Source organism: Lycorma delicatula, chromosome 10 (genome assembly GCF_047948215.1).
Source record: "Lycorma delicatula isolate Av1 chromosome 10, ASM4794821v1, whole genome shotgun sequence".
NCBI lineage: Eukaryota > Metazoa > Arthropoda > Insecta > Hemiptera > Fulgoridae > Lycorma > Lycorma delicatula.
The window spans coordinates 109,113,148-109,131,872 of NC_134464.1; the positions used below are offsets into that span (position 1 = coordinate 109,113,148).

The 18,725-nt window shown below is 29.5% G+C and overlaps 1 long non-coding RNA gene across 2 annotated transcripts in view; it reads left to right on the forward strand.

Moving 5' to 3' along the window:
• The window catches only part of LOC142331547 (uncharacterized), a 162,627-nt gene that overhangs the window by 126,721 nt on the left and 17,181 nt on the right, over positions 1-18,725 (forward strand). The window lies entirely within an intron of this gene.

Here is an 18,725-nt window from a genome sequence, read left to right on the forward strand (position 1 = left end):
CAAATTTGCATTACATAAACATGTAAGCGTTATTATTTTACAAGGAATGGAAATGCAACACCAACCATAGTTTAACATCATAAATACTTTTAATCTATTAAAGAATAATTTCCCTCTTGATAATTATTTCTAACATTAATTAGTTATTCCAGGAACTTGTAAAGTAAATGTGTGTGAATATACCTATAATAACATCTAAATAATATTATATCTATAATACGAGGTCTGTTCAGAAAATAACTAAATATTTTTGTTCACGCACCAGTAGAGATATTTAGTGACATGTGGTTGGCATCATTGTGTTCCGCATAACCTCTTCTTTAATCATATGTTCGTGGATTGTAGATATTTCATTTAATTTTCATGTTATTGTTATTTGAGTGCAACATCTTTAAGTGTTAGTAGTGATTTTCGGCAGCAATGATAGAACATAATGTTTTGTGTGAAACCGGGGAAAATGTTCACAGAAACGTTTCAACTTTTGAACAAATACCGAAATGGTGATCTTACACAAATGGTTTTTATGATTTAAAAGTAGTTGTCAGTTGATTGAAGATGACCCTCGACCAGGAAGGCTTTCAACTTCAACTGATAACACCCGCATTTAGAAAGTCAACAATCTGGTGGGTACAAATTTTGTACTGTCAGAGGACTTGCAAAAGAGGTTAGCATCTCAATCAGATCATGCCATGACATTTTGACTGAAAAATTGAACATGCATTGAGTCCCAGCAAAGTTTGTTCCTCTTGTTTGATGACCGAACAACAGAAAGAACATTTGTCAGCTACTTCTTGAACAAGCCGATGATGATGATGATGATACAATTCATGCAAAGGATCATAGTGGGAGACAAAATCTGAATTTACGGCTACAAAATTGAAACAAAAGTTCAATCGTCAAAAAATCACATATTACAAAAATCGCTACTAACACTTAAATATGTTGCATTCAAATAAGAATAACATGAAAATGAAATGAGTATCAATAATCCAAAAACATGTGGTTACAGAGGAGGTTATGCAGAACAGTCACTAAATATCTCCATTGGTGCATAATTAAAGATGTTCAGTTATTTTCTGAACAAACCTCTTATTGTAGATATTTTAAAACTATTAGACGATTAGATAGATATTAAACTATTAAACTATTAGACATGCCAGTTTATAATTTTAAACCTTTGTTACAATCATAATCATGTACAGATATAATAAAAGGTGTGGCAAGCTGTTTGAGATTTACTGTTACTATATGGAGGAGTTTATCATTTATTTTAGTTTTTGTTATACTAATGTATGTAATCCAATAATCTATATGGCTACTTCTTGTGATAATATTTAATTAAAAAAGGATTCATTTCTTAATACCAATTTAGGTATACACAAGCAGGGATGCATTTAGGTATGCATAATCACAATATGTGATTGTTAACTAGATATACTTCATCCTGGGATTGTAATGATGCAGTTTAGTTGTAGATGTATACCATGAGTTATAAAGTGTGTACTCCTGCAGAATAGTAGATATTTTGTGATCTGGTTATCAGTGTACAGAATAAACAGCACTGATAAGAGTTTAAAATAAATGATAAGAAATTTTAAAATGTTATGAGAACAAAGGAATGTATGACAAAAATTAACAACCACAATTTTTTTGTAGAATTATGTATTAAGGAAGGAATCGAAGGATAGGAAAAACAAGTTCTGATTTGGTAATATCTGAAAGAAAAGATGTTGTCTATTGCTATAATTGTTTTTATTCTTAAATTAAAAACTGTAGAGAATTTGAATTAAGTTTTTAAAAAGAGTGGAAATAAAACAAAAGAAGAAGAAATAAATATGAAATATTTTGTTACAGCATTCATCTTTTATAAAAAAAGAGAAATTAAAAATTACAAGACGTACTTAATAGATAAAACTGATACCTATAAAAAAAATCCATGAGATAGTAAGGAGGTTAGAAGATTATAAGCAAATGAAATTGCTAATCTGAGATGTCTAAAATTAATCTTCACATCTCAAATTAATCATATGAAATCATCTTAAATTAATGAAATTAATCATATTTCACATGAATGTTATTTACGTGAATACTGAAGCATGTGCAGCAGTTTTGCCATCTGTATTTGACACAATGGCTGCAGCAAAACGCAATACAACTGAATAAAAAGCATGAACAAATAAACATTAATAAGTACAGTTTGAAGCGGTTTCAATGTAATCAAGGAATTTTAGCACAATTTCCTATAAATCTTACCACTGAACATTGCTCTTCTGGTATACATGTTTCAAGCCAAGCTGACATTCTGTAATCAACAAAAGAGTTATATTTAGATTAATTATGATCAAACGACTGGTTAAATGTGTTCCCAAGGTTGCCAACTTGACCCTCAAAAAGTTTCATTGTCGTTGAATGAACCATTTTTTTGTCTCATTAATTATTGAACATCCCTTGTATTACGTGAAAATTTTGAAAAGTAGATTGATACATAAGATTTGAAATGGATTGATTTCATGATGCATGAAGGTGTTTTTTTTTTTGAAAGAGAATCAATCAAAGAAATCTAGAATTCTTGAAGTAAATAATTGAAAATATAGAATTCAGTTAATACTTTGAGTTAAAAAAAATTAGCATAGGAACAAAAAAATGGAACAAAGATGTACATTTGATTGGTTAAATGATAATCGAAATAAACTAATAATCAGTGTTCTTCTTCAGATCATGAATTGAGTATTTCTGTCTGTTCCAGGAATCAGATAAATTACTATGCAATCCTCTCTTGATTTACTTTGAGGCTGTTTTGGTTCCTGCCAATAACAACAACAAAATCTCCTGAGCACATTGTGAATGCTGTGTAGGTTTATTCTGTTGTTAGAATTACCTTATTACCTCCAAGTTTGCAGACTTTTCTTTCAGGGTTTGCTCTCCTAATCTCCTCTGCCCTCTTTGTCACAGGGAGTATTTTCTTTCATTTAAACCACTGACCAGTTTCACTTTTTCCTTTTAAGTCAGGTGCCCTATAATTGGGTGGGTATTACATTTAGAGACCGATCGACCCAAATTTTTTCTTTAAAGTCTATACTCCCTTCTGCACTTCTTCTTTGCTTGCAAGATGAGGTCCCTGGCTTGGAATTGGTGATATCAAAAGACACTCTTGGTCTTATGTTATTCATATTCAAGTGAGAATAAAATAATTCAATAGAATTCAAAATTAAAAAAACTTAAAAATATTTTAGATTTAAAAAAGTAAGTTGTCAGTAAAATGTTATTGGACCACTAAAGAAATCAACAGATTTTATTTTCTTTTGAAAATAAAGATTGTAGAAATTGTTAATTTGGAAATATAACTGTGATCTTTTTTTTTTTATGAAAGCTAAGTATGATAGGCTTCGCTTCATTCATCATCGGTGCCAGCATTGAGGCATTCGTTATAGTGATATGAACTTCAAAATATCCTCATTATACTTCTTTGCTATCAATCCACTTTAGTGCTCAGGGATAGATTTATATTTTGTTTATTGATAGGCCTCAAAATTTGGCACCTATGTAAGGCCAGAATTTTTTTTTAAACCAGTGTATTTTTTTTTTTTTACACTTTGTCTAGTTTGTACATTGCCTGTAAATTTCAGTTAATTATATTTTTTTAAATGTCACTTTTAGTTTTATTATGTAAAATTCAGATCTTGTATTTAGAAATAGTGATGGAATATTTTTTTAATTATTATTCATGGTATTTTTCTGTACTATGTATCTAATATTTTTACTGTGGAGTGAACATTTATTGCTGATTATTTCTATGTAAAATAATATTTTAAGTTATATTTACTAAATAGTAATCTTGGATATGGGGGCAAGACTTGTATTGATTCAGCAGCCAGAAAGGGTGATTTCCATAAACCAGTCGGATTATATCTGTGCCACAAAATGGGAGGAAATCAGGTGTGTGCATATTTACATGCATGTAAATGGTGATGACGATGATCCAGTTTTGATGTTTTTTTTTCTCATTTAATTACTTTTTTTCAGTTGGCTATAAGATGGCAGCAGTCAAAATGCATCAGCAGCATTTCTAAGTGACTCAGGAATACTCTTTATATAAATATTATAATGTGCTTAGTTGGTTGTATTTTATGTATTTACTTTTAATACTAATAACATACAATGTGATTCATGAAATTTTACTTTCACTACAGGAGTCATTTAAAAAAAAAAATATTTAAATATTTTATTTTTATAATTTTCCTTCAGAAATGAAATAATGATATATAAAAAATGTTTGGGACTTATAGAACAAATTAATTGTTTTATATGTTATTTGATTTTTTTTTTAAATCGGCCCTGGAACTATAAGTATTTTCTGAGAAAATTGTTATAAAACTTAAGAATTGATTAAAATAACAGGTATTTAAATTGATTATTAAATTTGGTTAATTTATAAATAAATTACTGAAATTTATGTTGGTCTTTATTCTGAGAAAATTGATATGTAAACAAAATCAAATGAAAAACAAATGCAGATAATACTTTTATTTAGCATACTGATCTAAATTTGGGAGAATGTGTTTAAAAAAAATATTAAAATTATATTATTGGGTGTTTTATTAGTAAAAGAAAAGTATCTATCGTACTTTCACCGAATAAATATCTATTAGTAAATTATCTTCACTGAATGTAATGTAATATCTCTATGTTAACTTACATTTTTACAACTACATCTTATTCATGTATAAATAAATCTTTTATTATAATTAGACCTTAATATAAAGATAAAATTAGGAATGAGTAGATTTGCCAACACAGATACATGCTGGGAACTGTCCCAGCATTTGCCTAGATGGATCAAGGGAGACCATGGTAAAACCTTAATCAGAACAGAATAAAAAAAATATATAAGCAGTTATAAAATAATAAAAAATATTCGTGATCAAAGTCCATATAAATAAATTAAAAATTTAAATGCTTGAAATAATATTAAACTATTACAAAATAGAAAATTCAGATGGTTTTAATGAAAGTTATTTGAGCACATATTTTAATGTACATGTTAAATAGAATATACAACATTCAAATTTTTTTAAATATTCTAATTAACCCTTTAAGAATCAGACTATATTTGGAGATATTTTTTAAATCCCATGCTTAAATGATTTTTTTTTTGTCTTCAGTCATTTGACTGGTTTGATGCAGCTCTCTAAGATTCCCTATCTAGCGCTTGTTGTTTCATTTCGATATACTCCCTACATCGTACATCCCTAAGAATTTGTTTTACATATTCCAAATGTTGCCTGTCTGCACAATTTTTTCCTTCTACCTGACGACTATTCCAGGATGCCTTAATATGTGGCCTATAAGTCTGTCTTTTCTTTTAACTATATTTTTCCAAATGCTTCTTTCTTCATCGATTTGCCGCAACACCTTTTCATATGTCACTTTATCCACCCATCTGATTTTAACATTCTCCTATAGCACCACATTTTGAAAGCTTCTAATCTTTTCTTCTCAGGTACTCCAATCATTCAAGTTTCACTTCCATATAAAGCTACACTCCGAATATATACTTTAAAAAATGTTTTCCTGATGTTTAAATTAATTTTTGATGTAAACAAATTATATTTCTTATTGAAGGCTCATTTTTTCCACTGCTATTTAGCATTTTATATCGCTCCTGCTTCGTCCATCATTAGTAATTTTACTTTCTAAATAACAAAATTCTTCTACTTCCATAATCTTTTCTCTTCCTATTTTTACATTCAGTGGTCCATCTTCATTATTTCTACTACATTTCATTCCTTTCATTTTGTTCTTGTTTATTTTCATGCGGTAGTTTTTGCGTAGGACTTCATCCATGCCATTCATCGTTTCTTCTACATCTTTTTTACTCTCAGCTAGAATTACGTTATCATCAGCAATTCATAGCATCTTTATCTTTTCACCTTGTACTGTTACTCTAGATCTAAATTGTTCTTTAACATCATTAACTGCTAGTTCTGCGTAAAGATTAAAAAGTAACGGGGATAGGGAATATCCTTGTCTAACTCTCTTCTTTATTACGGCTTCTTTCTTATGTTCTTGAATTATTACTGTTGTTGTTTGATTTCTGTAAATGTTAGCAATTGTTCTTCTATATCTGTATTTGAACCCTAATTTTTTTTAAAATGCTGAACATTTTATTCCAGTCTTAAATTATTTTTGTAAAAAAAAACTGAACATTTTATTCGAGTCTTAAATTATTTTTGGTAAAAAAACTGCACAGTGTCTTATGGTGACTTGCTGTAAACTTGTGGTCAAAATTTATGAATCTTTTTATTATTGATACTTATTAGCTTTTTTTAAATTGTTGGAAAACCAACTAGAAATATTTTTTATGGTCATATCTTATTCAAAAAATTTTCTAAAGATTAATGAACCCAAAAAAAATAAATAAAAAATAAATGAAAAAATTAGTTTCAAGTCACAACTTGAAAATCAAGAAACTATTTTACTATAGGAATCATGACTTTTAGAATTGTTGTACTGTTTTGTGTTAAACCTGAAAATTTCATGATTTTTGTCAAGAAATTGATAAATTTTAGTCAAATTTGTAAATTTTGTTTAGAAATTTTTACTTTTTGTTAAGTTTTTAGAACTGTCTGTACACAAATCACTATCAGGTTGAACATTCTTAAGTTCCCAATCAATTTCACTCGGTGGTCAAAATGTATCTCACATTTTGCCTATTATAGCAACTCGTTAATAAATATTGCCTGAAAAAAGAAAACTAAACACTAAGATGAAATAAGTATAATATTACGATTTGAACGTCACAAAAAACTAAAAACAATAAGCATGCAATGTTCTCGGCTCATCTACGTACTATACAACATGACAATAAATACAGGATTGTAAAAAAACAAAATAAATAAAATAAAGCATTCCTTTTCATACTGAACAAAATGTGGTTTCAGGGCTGACTAAAAACAATAACAAACGAATGACATTTACGTATTACGCAACGAACAATTGAATGTTCTGTAAAAATAAAAACATTAATAGCTGTTCAAAATAATTATTTTTGTTTACAATCTGAATATTAATTTTCATATGTGACTTTAAACAACAACAAACGTACCCTCTATCAAGTGGACTGCCATGTCTCCATGATAACCAAACATGCGATCTGTCCAAACGTTATTTTGACACTTGACAAAATTTTGCCAGTCATCTTTCTTGCATAAAATAAGATTGAGGCAAAATTGTCAGTTGGTCTTTTTAACATAAAACTGAACCTGACAAAAAAAAAACGTGCAGTGGTCTTCAAAGGACTATGTTGTCAACATGATAATAATATTTTTGTAAAAGAAAAAAAATTACTTTTATAAATTGGTTGTAGATGTTTTTAAAGATGGTTCAGAAATTTATTAAAAATAACAGAAACTTATGCCTTTTCTCATAAGCCAAAGTGTTATGTTGAGTTATATGAAAACACTTCCTTTTGTCTGATTAGATTAGAACTGGATAATATTATTTTCTTAAAAATAAGTGATCATTCTTTTTTAGCAAAGATTGCTTATATTTATAAATATAAGCAAAGGATAAGTTGAACAATTTTAATTTTCTAAATATGGGACAACACACACTTCTTCATACTTATGGACCCTGATGATTTGACTGCACAATTGCGTCTTGAAAATTCATTGTGACTTTTTTGAGTGAGGCTCAAGAGATAATATTATACTTTAGCGTGAGATGTACGTAACCTTAGCATTTTTTGAAGGTGTTCAGATACTAAATGTTACTTTACACTTTACAATTGTTATTATGGATTACTTAATATAGTTTTAAATATTAAAGCACACTCAGTGCAACTGGAGTCTTTGTAACTGCATCTGAAGGGTCAATATGTGGAAAAAGGCAGCAAGGAAGAAGAAGGATTAAGTTAATCAGATGAGGTAAGGATTGTAAACTATAAGAGAATGAAGGAGAAGGCTTGAAACAGAAATGGTTGGAGACAGCAATGGATTAAGGGGGGACCTTCCACTAGGCAAAATACGAAATAATGATGATGATGATGATAAACACAAATTGGATAAACTCAATCAAATATGACGATTCATTTGAACTTAATTACAATTGTACTATTAAAAATAATTTTTCAGTTCATTTTCATCAATATTTGTATTTAAATGTATTTAGGTTTAAGCCAATTATTATTCTTGGCTGGTTAAATATTTATTAATAATGTTGAGTTTTGTTTTGATTTATTTATATCAATTGTCTTAGAATTAAAATCGGATAAATTTTGTTAAAAAGTTTATTTATTTGTAATTTAACAAATTTAGTGAAAACTAAACAACATGTTTTTTTTCTAATACAAAAACTTCTAAGTATTAATAAAAATTTTTAGTTAAGCTCAAAATTTTGTTTTACTATAATTTTCTTAGAAACTATATTAGGTATAGTTATGGGACTATTTAAAAGAATCATTCAAATATCAGAATAAAATCATTAGGTTTGCCATTTATTATATGTTTCAAGAATTTGAATCTAGCATTATTACTTTATCTTTAGACTAGAATTAGGGTGAAAAGTTTCAATAGCTATGCAAGCATTTTCAAACATATTTTTATGCGATGAATTTTTTACTTCAAATGATTTCCATGAATGCATTCTTGGAATGGATGTAACATTTCATGAATCATATGTATATATAATATATATGTGAGGTGTGTTCAAAATAAAAATCTCTGGTACAATTATTTTATCGGTATAAAAAAACACAGAAAAAATTCCAAATTGTTTACACTTCCTGGTAATTAGTCACTTCACATAAGATCCTACAGATCCAAATAATTTTATATATATTTTTTTGTAATCTCTCGTAATTCCAAACTTCTTTTACGCCTTTGAATATCTTCTAGCTCTTCTATAAAGGGCACTAGGAAAGTTTTGCAATACATCCTTATTTTTTTTATAATTCTTTAAAATAATTTCTACCACACATTACACAATTTTCCACCCTTTGTAACCAGTCTTCAAAGAAACCCTAAAATGTTTCATCAGTGATCTGAGCACACTCATTGTCCCAAGCCCTTAGGAGGTCATAATCGCTCATAAAATCCCTCCCTTTCAGTCAATTTTTCACTCATGGCAGTGGGGGAGGGGGGGGGGACAGAGCACTCACACAGAGTGAGGTCAGAACTGAAGAGAGGATGCTCTAACAGTTTTATTCCAGTTCTGGACAAATGTTCAGAGCAAACTTTGGAGTGGTATGCTGGAGGGTTATCATAGTGAAGAAACAATGTGTCCATCCTTGAGTTTGGATGCAGATTCTTGAGAGCTTTGTCAATGTTAGACAGGCTTTCTCTGTTACTAATTCCCTGTAACTATCTTCCAAATTTCTGACACAACATAATCTAATATTCTTATCACATTTAAAATTAAAGCCTTCTTCACCAATTGGATTTTTCAACAACCATGGGGGGGTTCTCTTCAACTGTCAACCCTTACACTTTGTTCTGAGCCTTGGTTGCGCCATCATTATAGTACAGCCAAGTTTCATACTGTCACAAGTAATGCTTAACTGTGGACTCGGAGGTTAAACAAAAAAAAAAAAAAAAAAAAAAAAAAAAAGAGGGTACAAAACTTTCTAATCTGAATGTAATCTCACAAAATGCATGAACTGCTGATGTATTAATACCTAAGGACATCTTTAATTGGTGATAGACCACACACCTGTCTCAAGCATTTTTCGTATTGCAGCAATGTTTCCCTCTGTCACATACAAATATGGTCGACCTGACCTTGAAGTCTCCTTCAGGCTGAAATTTCTTCTTTCAAACTCTCTGTACCATCTAAATATTGTACAAAGAGGGCAGTCTTCTCCAAGCACAGGAGTCATTTCCTCTAAACACCTATCAACACTTAACCTACAAATAAAATTGCTCAGAATTCAGTATTCGACCACAGCGACATTACTATCTCTTTTCACAAACATAGCCAAAAAACAAATGACATTAAGACAGTAACTAGAGTGGATACAGTGCAGGTTAGGACCTGTAAACACGCACTAATTTGTGATTTGTTCCTTCATATTTCAAAACTTTTCTGGTGGCCTTTGTATATGCAGAAATTTTTTCTTTTCTATGAGATAGTTTGTTGATCGTTTTTCTGCTCATTTTGCATCGAATGATATGAAGTGCAGTAAAAATATGTTGAAAAATTTGGGGTGTATTATGAATATACTTCACATATTTATTATAGCTTTTCGTTTTTTGTTAGTGGTTAGTTTGTTTTTTTATTTATTTATTTTTTTTACTATTATTGTGATGTGTTATTTTTATGTTGTTGTTTTTATTAAGATCAATAATGAAATCTCAAACATGTGTATTGATTCGGCATGTAAACCAAAAGATCTTCATAAAGCTGTCGGTTTATGGACATGTCATAAACCTAATCAGGTAACAGTTATAAAAATAAATGTGTTATTGATCTTGATTGATAACTTCTTTTTTTTGTTCTATTGCATATGCATTTTTTTTTTTTAACTAAGTTTTGTTATTTAATTTATTAATATTGCTTTGTAAGATAACATGTAACATGCTGTAACATTGAAACATTTTTTATTATTTTTTTTTAGCTATTTTTAAAATAATTTAACACAATAACATATTGCTTTTTAATAATTTATTTTTAACCATTACTCGTATAGTATTAATTGATTGTGTGTAATATACATAATACTTGGAAGCAAATTAATGAATGTATATAAAAGAAAAATTAGAATTTTTTTAATGTAATTTAATTTTAATGTTCTTTTTTGCTATATAAATATATCATTTTTTTCTAATTACATCCAGTTGTGATTCTTCTAGTAATGAATGTAAAAATGAACCGTATACAAAATCATAAAGTAATTTATTTTTTATTTAATTTTCAATTCCTAATTTGTTTGTTGCAATATGTTCAACTTATGAACAATAACTAACTCAATGGCTCAATGAGATGAGATGAGAATGATATGTAAATCAGATGTATTCTTATACAGACTCAGGCCAATCATTCTTGAGATGTGTAATTAATTAAACCCCAGCTACCAAAATACATCTTTATCTATTGTCTAGTATTCAAATCTGTATAAAAGTAACTTAACCTTTATTAAGATATTAGGGTTTTTTTACATTTGTAACATTAGTATATATTTTGTACATCCATTATCTTTTTTACGGATTTTATGAACTGATTTAAAGAAAGGAGAGGAGGTTCTCTATTCAGCAAGTATAGTTTTAATTCTTTTTTTACTTTCCTGGTGAGTACAGCTAGAATAGCTACATAAAGGGGAAAATATGGTACGCATGACAAAATTTGGGTATAAAGTTATTTACAAATCTGTACTATGTTTTAGGATCCAACCAATTCATGTAGATCAAAAATATGCGTACGTATGTCAGTCATACTTCTTTTGGCCTTATATTTCAGAATTGACAAACATATTTTCTTAAAATTTGGATCAAATTTCTGTATAGGGGCATTGATCAATTAATTTTTATTTTAAAATTTGTCATGTGGATGGGGATATTGTGAAAAAATCAATTTTGATTTTCTTCAGAGACATTTTAGAAAAAAACCTTAATTTTGCAAATTTGTTACATATAAGTAATACAAAAAAAATTTTCTCAAAAAAAGTATAAGATCAATTTCCTTCAGATCCTCTCCTATTTCTCTGATCCATCTGCATCCTGTCTTGGTGTTTTTTGAGTCGAGATTGTACTGTGCAAACTGTTTAAGAAGCCTCTTAATCTTGCATCCTCACGATGCGTCCAAAAAATCCTATCTAGTCAACTCTTACTCATGGGTTCTAACTCTTTATACAGGACTTTGTTGGGCACGATTTACCACCGCCCGTCTTTCTGGTATTTTTTGTTGATGCAGATTCTTCCAATTCTTTGTTCAATATTCTGGGGTCTGTCAGTCTTTGATTGTTCGTTCAGGTGGAAGAATTTTTCCACTGCGTATGTGGCTTCCAGTTTTATAACTGTGTTGTATTGTCATATTTTTGCATTTATGGATAGACTTTTTTACTGTAGTGTACCAGGTTAATTTTTGTGATTTAGGTAGTTGGTTCTTGTTTTTTTTCTAAATTTAACCCTGCCTCCTGGAACCGGATCTGCAATTAAGCATTAATACGGTTCTGTGAAGTGCCTTCACCTCTAATTGCCAGGTGAGGGAAATGCCAGGCCCAGCTATGCCATTCCCAGCCTCCATCATCTAACAAGCAAGACTCTGTCCTTTGCGCTTCACTTCTAATGGGGACCCCCCAAAGGAGTGTCCCTGCCAGGACTTAGTCCTTTAGTCAGGGGCTCGAGAATCCCCACATTTCATCATCACCACCCACCCGTGCAAGCAAGGGTGAATGGCAGCTTTGTACAGAGCTGTCTCTCACCCCCTTGCTTCCTGATATTTAATTTGAAGTATTCCTGACACAAAATCCATCACAGAGCTTCTTGTTTGGATTGAAATTTTTTTCACTAAGGTTGTTGGTTATTATTTCTCTGAGTAATTTAAATTAGGTTACTATTTTGACTTTATTAGTGTTTATGTTTACTTATTTCAATTGTGATGGTTTTTCGGAGACACAATTTCTGTCTTGCATTTTGAGGTAAGTTTTATTTGCAATTTTTTGAAGTTCTAATATCTGTGTTTTAACTTCATCAATGTGATTTGTCAGCGAAACCAAGACTGTCGTTTTGATTTTTCGGCCTATATTTACTTTTGGGGGCATTTTTGAGCCAGTCCCTCATTATTATTTCCAGAGCAAAGTTGAATAGTAGCAGTGAGAGACCATTGCCTTGGTGCAGTCCTGTTTTGATTTCAATTAGTTCTGAGAGTTCACCTCTGAATTTCACTTTTGACTTACATACAGTCATATGCTTTCGTGAAGTGTACAAACATTATCACCATGTCTATACTTTTTTTTCTGTTGTAATCCATTATTAGCTTGAGAGTAATCTGGTCTGGACAGCTCATACAGAGTCTGAAACCTCCATGGTATTTTAGTTCTTTCTCAAAGTGTAAACCGATCATGTTGAGGATGATTCTTGAAAAATGTTTGTTGCTTCTAGGAGTGAGGGTTGTGTCTAACCCTAACAACTAGTTAGGGTTTTTTGTCTGCATTTTTGTTTAGCGAGTGGATGAGGGCTGTCATCCAATGTTCTGATAGTTCTTTCATCCTGATGTTGACAAGCTGTTGATGAATGGCAGTTTTTGCTGGTCTTCCAGATCTCTACAAAGGTCTTGTAATATTTTTACATCCTTGTATGAAGTAAAGGAAGTATTGTGATCACAAAAATTTCGGTTTTCAGATTTCAAAGAAATATCCGTTTGACCAACCCTCAATCCATTTTGACTAGTTTCGGCGTGATGTCTCTATGTTACGTATGTATCTCGCATAACTCAAAAACAATTAGCTGTAGGATGTTGAAATTTTGGATTTAGGACTGTTGTAATGTCTAGTTGTGCACATCCTCTTTTGATTGTAATCGAATGAACCAGAAGTGTCCAAAAAAAACCCAAAATAAAAAAAAAATTGGATTTTGTACTTTTTTTAAATGCAGTAATAAGCCTTCATTGAGAGCTTCTCAACAGTATATCATAAATGGTACTTATTTTCATCAGTTCCAGTGTTATAGCCAAATAAAATTTTAATTAATGAATTATTTGGATCTTACAAGGGGAAGTATATCGATTAGCATCAAACTTCGTCTCCTTTTTTTAACTTTATTTTTTTTAATTTAAATGTATTGATTTGTTAATAATTATTAACATCTGATAATAAAAAAAGTTTTACAATAAATAATAATTAAATGACAATAAAAAAAGAGTATGTAAATATATCAGACGTTATTAATAAAATAAAAGTTTATGTACTTTTCATTTTAAAAAAAAATGTGTATACATAATTTAATAGGCATACAAGAAAGTCATGTGGTGTTCATATCAGATTTTTTCATATAACTTCAGTTAAAAAGTATAATTAAAAAAAATACAGGATACATAGACAGTTTTTCAGCCTTTCTTTTGTCATAATTATTGTCTAGAATTGTGTTTTTATTATATTATTCTAATAATCAAAGTAATTTCAGAGGAAAATTAGGGAAAAATAGTTTTGGAATTTCAGAGAAACATAGCCCTACATTTTTTTTTGCTGTATGTTTACACTGTTTTTCTATATTCCTTCTTTTTTTATCAATTTGAGTAATATATATAATGCATAATCCTGCATTCATGAGGATAATAATGAGGATAGTAATACTGAATGTGACTTTAACATCACACTCAATATTACTTTTGTGTCTGAATTCTTTTTTCTTATTTTGAACTTTACATGTATTTCTTAGGAATGGGCTTTCATTCATTCTAGTAGTGATTATTGTAGTCCATTTTTATTTTAAATAAAAATTATTTGCCATTTATCATAATTCCGTATGCCATATATGTCTATTTTTCACATCGCATTCTTCTAGTTCTCATTTATTCGTTGCTTTAGCTCACAGATTCCACTTTACCTCACAACTTTGGTTGTCTTCTGTGCCACTTATGAGGTTCCCAATAATGTAATGTAACAGGTATTCAATCTTCTCATCTACCAGATATATCTGTAAAACTTTAACTGTTTTTTTGTTTTCAATTGCATCCACAATCTTGTCACTCATCTTAATTCTTTCTCTGACAACCTACTTCTAGCCGATTCCTGATGAGGTATTAACAACTATTCCTAATTTCGACAGCTGACAAAGGTTTTTTTTTAATTTTTTACTATTTTTACTAAGCTCCTGCACTTCAGAAGCATATGTCATTATTTTATATTGTAGACATTAGCAGTTTGACCCTTTGATTCTGTCTGATTTCTTTAAAAAAAATCAATAAGTTAAAAACTTTTATAACTTCTTCTTTTCATAATTTTATAATCTATACTTTTAAATGAAAATTGTTTTCAGTATAAAATGAAAAGCAATTTTTTTCATGTTATTAACTTCATCTGTTTTGACTATAAATGTACCATATTTTGGAAAAAAAAGTTTTATTCGACTCAGAACTTTCTTTATCCAGCGTAAATATCATTGTCCTTCTGTTCTGTTAAATATTTGAAATTGCAGGTGTTCTAATAACATTTTCTTTTTAATTTTGATGTAAACTTGTCACTTTCCGTAAACACAAGTACTTTTAAATAAAATATGATCATTTTATTAAATTATATTTTAGTTTGAATTGACTTCAATGATCAAGTCATTTTATAAACTAATACATAAACGTAACATTTTTATGTTATGACATAATGTTGTTATAACATTGTGATACAATACATAAACAAGAAATGTTTTCATAAATATTATTATTATTATCTTTTACGATCGCACAGGATCACAGTCAATTATCCAAGTCTCTTCGATAGGAATTTTTGGGCTTTGCAGTTCTCCCAGTACTCTTTCATTCTTTCCAATTTCCGTGCCCTTTCAGGTGTTGAAATATTTATGTTGTGTATTTCTTTCATGTGAAGTGAGTGTTTTTATCTGTGATTTTTTAATTTAATTTTATCTTGTCTGTTTAGTGTAAGGTCAATTTCCTTCAAATCCTCTCTTATTTCTCTGATCCATCTGCATTCTGTCTTGGAGTTTTTTTGAGTTGAAATGTATCAGTGATGGGTTCTAACTCTTTACACATGACGTTGTCAGGCACGAACCATCACCTTTGTTTTGTTAGTACCTTCTTTCTGGTACTTTTTGTTGATGCAGATTCTTCCAATTCTTCTTTCATTTTTCTGGGTCTTTGATTGTTCATTCAAGTAGAAGTGTTACTGCTGCATTTGTGGCTTCCGGTTTTATAACTGTGTTGTATCTCATTTTTGCGTTTATGGATATTCCTTTTTACTTTAGGTGTACCAGGATAATAGTTATTGTGCTTTAGGTAATTTGTTCTTGTTTGGACTGAAGTTTTTTTCATTTAGGTTGTTTGTTATTATTTCTCCAAGTCAGTTAAATCGGGTTACTATTTTGACTTTACTACATTTATGTTTACTTCTTTTAATCATTTTGGTTTTTGGAGCATAATTTTTGTCTTTTTGAATGATATTTTGAGGCCAATTTTTTTTCAATCTATTAAAGTTCATATATCTGTGATTTACCTTTGTCGATTTCATTTGCTTATCAGAGCCAAGTATTGGCGAAATCAAGACAGCTTGTTTTGATTTTGGTGAGAGCCCATCACCTTGGCATAGTCCTGTTTTGATCTCAAATCGTTCCGAGAGCTCACCTCTGAATTTTACCTTCATTTATTGTTTGTTCATAAATATTATATATAAAAGTTAATTTCCATGTAAAATATAAAAGAGTATGTTAAAAAAATATATAAGCACAGGATAGATGATGAATTAGAAGGAGTTTACTGTTACAACAACAATAATAAGTATAAAAAAAACAATCTTATTTGAATACATTAATGCATTTTTTTGGGAAGTATAAATTTAGTGAATTCATTATCATATATGTGGATCACAGTGTTCAGTGGCCATCTTAAAAATATATGTTGGCATCCCAGTATATAACAGTATGTTTGGCTCAGTGTGGAAGGCAACTTCCGCTTTCTTAGTACGCCTGGGATGAGATTGTTTACTTGAGAATGACTATGCCTGTTTAAAGAGCGGTATTTATAAGTTACGAGTAACATGCTTAGTCACCTACTATAACCTTTTTGGTATGGCACCTAATATAAGAGGTTTGTTCAGACAAGAAATTAAAGTTTTTGAAATAGCATGTCGATGTGTGGTTTGATTTTTTGATAGTGGTGATGAATAGTGGAGTTTTTTAAAAATAATATTTTGTTTGCTGTGCATCATTCTGTATTGTTTGACGACTAGGTAAGAGAGTTTGTTTCACTTTTGCTGCAGTTTTTTGATGTAAAAAAATGAAGGTTCTTGAATAGTACTGTATTTAGGTGAAATTAACTCTGGAAATTATTTAAGAAGCTTGTGGAAAAGAATTATGAATTGTATGTATTGTTGTGATTGTATGTTATTTTAACATCTTACGTTAATCAAATGTGTGAAGGTTATAGTAGATGAGAATGGTGTATCATTTGAATCAGTTTTGAGTTTGTTCCATTTGAACATACATCAATAAAATTTTTATTTTGAATTAAGAAGAAACCTAAATCGTGAATGAACAAGAAATGCATGTATTATTAGGTTAGAATCTTTTCAAAACTAAACAATTAAGTATGTATTACAAAGTTACTGATTTTATCATTAAGTTAAAGAAGGGAATTTGATCAAAAGAATTGTAAAAAAAAAAGGAAAAAGATTGTTGAAGTAGGAAAGTCTGTTAGAAATCGAAAATTTGCTATTGTCAAAGGATTAAGAAACCATAAATTTCATTAAGGAAAAAAGGAAACATTATTTTTAACAAAATTCAGCTAGAAAATGTGTCTATTCATGTTAATCAATAGTGAGAAGAAAAATGATGTCGACAAACTTCTTATAAAAATACTGGTGAGAACCGGGCTGGTAAGCCCGGTGAACGATTAAAGTGATACAAAGAAATAATTTTTGGTCATCCAACAGCTGATGAAAAACTGTCTAGATTGTGATTGATGTGATATGCACATTTAAAACAAAGATTTTGAGGAATTGTTTGGCCTATTATTCTAAAACTTAGGACATTTTCTTGCCCTTCATTTTTATTTTTTTCATACGCAAATAATATGAATTGTTTTACAGGCCTGTTTGATATAATTTATGTTTTTACAGAGTTTTTTGAATAGTATTAAAAATGTACTACCTAATAAACAACATTTTCAAATTAAGTTTGGCCTAATGTATTTCATTCAAAATGTGTTTTACCCAACTTCTTTTGTTATTTTCCCAGATTGCTTTTGAAGTACTATTTTAACATTAATTATATAAATGAAAATATTCTTTCACCACGGTAATGCATCTGAACATTCATCTCAGATTGTTGCTGCAAAGCTTTACTACAACCTACATTTCAAAATGTTTCCTCTTGCACCATATTCATGAGATTTGGCTTCTAGAATCTACATCCTCTTTCCAAAGCCAAAGAAATAAACAGTTTCTTCAGGTTTACTTTAAACGTTGAAATCAAAGCTGAGACACCACTTATTTTTCAGACTTGGACAAATCACATTTTACTGAGAGTATTAAAAAGTTAAAAGTCGTTCGTCTCAATGCATCAAATAGCAATATGAGAATACGTTAAAGCATAATCTTGTTTCCTTTGTCAATTTGAGAACTTTCCAAAATCTTGACAATGACTGTTACTATAGATTTCCATTCTATATTTTATAATAAATTTGTGCATTTTTAAAATATAATTTACCCTTTTTTATAAGTTTTTTGCTGTTAATTAATTTTAATTACTTCTACATTTACTTTAATTTTGTTTTTCAAACTACTGCATCATCGGTGCCTGATTTTTTTCGTTAAGTTAGGAGCCATAAATTCTATACACCTTGTAATGGAGTCAAATCGTTAACTAAAACTTCAAAATATCTGTTATGTATTAAAATTATTAGATTCACCAACATACTTATATGACTACTTCTTATGTTATTTGTTTACAGGTAATAGATACTTCATTGAAAGACAAAACATTTTTACAGCTTAATTTTAACATGAGAAAATTGAAGAAGATTGTTTACAAACATAAAATTGGAGGAGATTGAATTAACTGAGTTTTGTG